This window comes from Eschrichtius robustus, chromosome 15, assembly GCF_028021215.1.
Source record: "Eschrichtius robustus isolate mEscRob2 chromosome 15, mEscRob2.pri, whole genome shotgun sequence".
Lineage (NCBI taxonomy): Eukaryota > Metazoa > Chordata > Mammalia > Artiodactyla > Eschrichtiidae > Eschrichtius > Eschrichtius robustus.
Window position 1 is genome coordinate 75,333,259 of NC_090838.1, and position 4,698 is coordinate 75,337,956.

At 39.1% G+C, this 4,698-nt stretch overlaps 1 pseudogene; it reads right to left on the minus strand.

The window, feature by feature from the left end:
- Nucleotides 1–256: 256 nt before the first annotated feature.
- LOC137777391 (guanine nucleotide-binding protein subunit alpha-13 pseudogene) lies at nt 257–3,668 on the minus strand (annotated as a pseudogene).
- Nucleotides 3,669–4,698: the final 1,030 nt, after the last annotated feature.

The following is a 4,698-nucleotide window of genomic DNA, read 5'->3' on the forward strand; positions in this document are numbered from 1 at the left end:
TGCTACTTCCCTTACCTCTTCCTCTTTCACTACTACTCTCCTCTTATTTAAATACCACACATATCTTAAGAGTGAAGTTGATCTTGGGGAGACAGCAGTGAGTGGTGGCTTGAAGCAGGATCTTAGTTCCCTGCCCAGGAATTGAACCTGGCAAGGCTGGATGAAAACCAGGAATCCTAACCGGTAGTCCACCAGGGGCTAGAGGCTAGAAGCAAAGTTGCCCTGGCTCTTGCCCCCATTGAAAAACAAGAATGTCTTAAGGAGGCAAAAACTGTAAAAACAGGTACAAAGTTTATTATTATTAGCACAACACAACATGTGGGAGAGCACGCAGAGAAGCAGTTTCTTTAGACAGAAGCAAAGCAGGAATACACACCCAGAGAGAAAGGGTGTGGGCGTCCTCCTTATTGAGGAGGAACGCAGTAAAGAGGCAGTTAAATCATTCATATAAGGGCGGTTCTTCTGGGTCTTTGTTCTCCTCTGGCCAATTATCTCGCTTCTTTTCCCACATCTGACCTGTCTTAGGGCCCTCCCCAGTATGCGTGCACATCTTTTTTTAAGATGGATTCCAGTGCAGAGGCCTATGGGAGGTTGACACCATCTGTTACGGGGTGACGACCCCTCCCTTTTTGACCCCCCAAGGAGCCTTCCTGTGCATGTACAGCCAGGGAGGTTTTCTTGACTTCAGGAGTGATAGATGTGGTCATTTTATCTCTTGATTCCATCAGACCTCAACTCCTGCCATTAACTTTATCCTTGAAGTGTCTAGGGAAAACAGAGCTCCAATTTATTCCACTTGACAGATTCCAGCTGTTCACCCAGGGCTCCATCTACCTCCTACCTCCCAGTCCTCTCTTTGGTAAATTACTCCAGACCACACCCAGCACACTGTGATGCTTCCTTTCCTGAACTCTTATGGGTGCCCATTTTCAGCCTCATTCATTTGGTGCATAATCATGAGCTAACTTGGGACAGTTCTCAGATTGTTATATTGAATTGTAATTTGTCTTTTGTATTGATGTTTAACTTTTTTTTCACATTTTAATACTTGGCTATCTTTTGTATTGATGTTTAACGTTTTTTTCACATTTTAATACTTGGATGTCTTCCAGATTTATTTTATGAGTTGATACGGTATAGAGCATATGGTTTTCTAAGTGTATTCCACCAAATCTTAGGGATTCCTGGAAATATGACTGGGGAGGGAGAGGGTGTAGACTGGAATTTGTGGTTCCCCAACAGCTTCTACCTGAACACCTCTGCTTTGATCTGTTTTTATACCAAATTTCTGCATTTGATTACTCTTGAGAAAAGCATTCAGACTAAAGATGTTTGAAAACTGTGAATGAGTTTTCCCAGAAAACTTGGAGAGGAACCCAGACTTGGAATAAAGAGAGTGGATTTTATGTCCAGTTTTAACTCCTCACTGTCTTCTACTTTAGTTTCCTCATTTAAAAAATTACAAGGTCAACACATATTACCTTACATCTCTTCCAATGTAGAAGTTGATGACGCTAAGAAAATTAGCTTTATTAAAATATAGTGACATCTGATTTTTTTTATTTTTAAAAAATGTTTATGGAAAGTATATATTTATTTAGACCATTCTATTATGAAGTTGCTTGCAGTTTTTAGTTGCTGTTATGGCCAGAATGTTCTACATATGACACATTAATTACATAATAATTAAATATGAAAAAGGCAAATTCTTTTCCACTCTTTTGATCAGAATATTATATATGGCATTCATGTACCTTTTGCTCTTTGGTACCACTTGCAAACCCTTCATTAGCATCATACCAGAAATACTTGTATAAACTTTAAAACCTTGAGAACATTGTCTTCAAAAACCACAGAATTCAAAAACAAGGTGAGGTGGGTGTACAAGCAGTTTAAAAAACATGAAGGCTAAATCTGTGTAAACTTAGAGAATGTCATTCCTTAGATCAATTTTTTTTCCAGTATCTTTTTCAAAGTAGGAGGCCACCATAAAGATAGGTAACAGATGTAAGGCAGAGGAAGATCTTAATCTTGCTTGTTTTGCTTGTCCTTAACCTCATACCTACAGTATTTAAGGATGCCAGTAGTTGGCACCAACAGAGTATTCAGTATTAAAAGTGGAAAAATTTAAAGCCTGAAATTTACCTAGTTTGAGGTCTGCTAGGAGATTACCACTTAACTCAAATCATAGCCATAGTGAAACAGATCAAAGCCTGAACTTTGCAGATTATGTTATTCAGCAGGTTTCAGCCACAAACCAAAGTCTGCAGATGAGGGACTAAGATTTCCAAGAAGTTAAGCATAGAATCAAGATTTTTCTAATTCTAGAGAAATGCAACTCAAAACTACAATGAGTTACCACCTCACATGGTGGTGCAGTGGTTAAGAATCCATCTGCCAATGCAGGGGACACGGATTCGAGCCCTGGTCCAGGAAGATCCCACATGCCACAGAGCAACTAAGCCTGTGCGCCACAACTACTGAGCCCACATGCCACAACTGCCGAAGCCCACGCACCTAGAACCTTTGCTCTATAGCAAGAGAAGCCGCTGCCATGAGAAGCCCATGCACCGCAAGGAAGAGTAGTCCCCAATTGCTACAGCTAGAGAAAGCCCATGCACAGCAACGAAGACCCAATGCAGCCAAAAATAAGTAAATTTAAAAAAATAAAAACACGAGAAGATACTAGAATAACAAGTTTTTTGTGCATCACTGTAGAATAAGGCAGGTGTTTCCATGTTGATAGTACTGTGAGGCGCTGGTATAAGAGCTTATGCTGTTGGTCCTGGCATTTGTTAACAGCAACATTCCCCCAGGAGTCTTTAGATGTCTCTTAAGCAGTGAGAATCCTCTTCAAATTCTAAGAAATAATCTCTGGGGCTCAACATTTGCACTTTCTCCTCAAGCAAGTCTGTCTCATTTAAGAAGAGAATTTTGGCGACATTGCTGAAAACCTGGTTATTGACAATCCTTTCAAAAATGCTCAGATGTTCTGTAAGGCATTGGTCATCTATCTTCCCTACCATCTGGTCAAACTCACTGGAAGAAATAAGGAAGCATTCAAACCGACATTTCCTTTTTGATCTTTGACCGCCTACATCAGACATTTTGAAAGGAACATAGTAAGTTTCAAAGTTGTACTTAGGAATATTTTGTTAGGTATTCTGCAAAGCAGAATATCCTCTTGTGATGGAATGTATCTGGCTCTTCAAGCTTATCCATTCTCAAGGAAATAGTTTTACAGATTCACCCAGCTGAAATTACCCATGGTTGTCATGTGCTTCCATCTGCCCACTGTGCCCTCATAGCAGAAAAATATTGAAAAAATGAAACAAAAACCTGGCATTGTCACCATTCCCTGGGCCACCTTGGGTGACCAGGGTTGTCAGCTGTCATCATCTTGTCTTTATTGAGTTGGTTTGAATTACCTCCCCAAGGAATATGAAGCTTCTCTTGAAATCTACAAGCACTTGCATACCTTTGGTCATGTTGCTGGAGATAGTGGGGTGAAACCCCTCACCAGCACTCTTCAGAGTCCTGCCTGTGGATGACCCACGTCAACTTCAGGAAGATGGACCTGCTGCTTTGGTTTGCTCCCAGAAGCCCGGTTTTTCATGAACTGCTTCAGGTAGGTCTGACTTTTCCCAGGACAGGCATTTGTCCATCTACCTAGATTCTGCTGCTGCCTGGCTTGCCTTCCACTACCACACAGCTGGGTAAGTGTACTGAAAGCACAGACAGAAAGAGAGGAAGTCCTGAGGCTTCATTTTCCCTCCAAACAGTATTAACCACTGTAAAGAGTCTCCTTGGAGTTTAGTACAAGAGCATCTCTTTTGGAGGAAAAGACCTGAACTTGAATCCTGGGTCTACAAATGAGGAATCCTGGCCAAATTACTTAACATTATTGAATCTCAATTTCCTCATTTCCAAAATAAGGATAATCATAACTGTCTCTCAGTATTGCTGTGAACAGCAAATGAGAGCATTAGTCTAAAATGGTTAGCCCAGCACTTGGCACTTAGGTGTCTGGACTATGTTACCTCCTTTTTCTTCTCTGTAATTACCTTTTTTTTTAGACTTATTTATGAATGACTTTGGAATTTTTTCTCAATAATCAAACATTTAAAAGATGAACGTTTGTCACTATTCAGGCTCTGAAAACACTTCTAAATGAGATCAAACATTTGTTAGTAATGACAATTTCAATTCAATAAATTGCCAATTGAGATATTTAGATGTCTACTTCTGTTTGCTTTGTTAAAAAAAATCAACCACATTTACCTGTGTTGGGGAGGAGAGGAATTAAATAGAAGGAGGTAAAGGGGATTTTATGGGAGATGGACATTTTCTCTATTTATTTAATATTTTGTTTTGGGTAGTGGTTACACCAGTGTATACAATTCTTAAAACTAAACATACTAAATATATCTGTGCTTTTTATTTGTTAACAAACAAATAAACTGAGGTATAATATACCTCAGTTTAAAAAAGGACCCACATTACTTTATATAGTATTTTAAAAGGTTATATCTTCTACTTTCGTTTGATTCCATCTAAAGAGTCCAGAACAAGAATCTCATTATTTTGTTAGTCAAGGTCATATATTTATTTATGTATTGTTTATAAGACCAGGTATTAGTATATCTGATATTAAATTTATGGGATGTGCATGCTCATTGATAGATGATATCATTCATT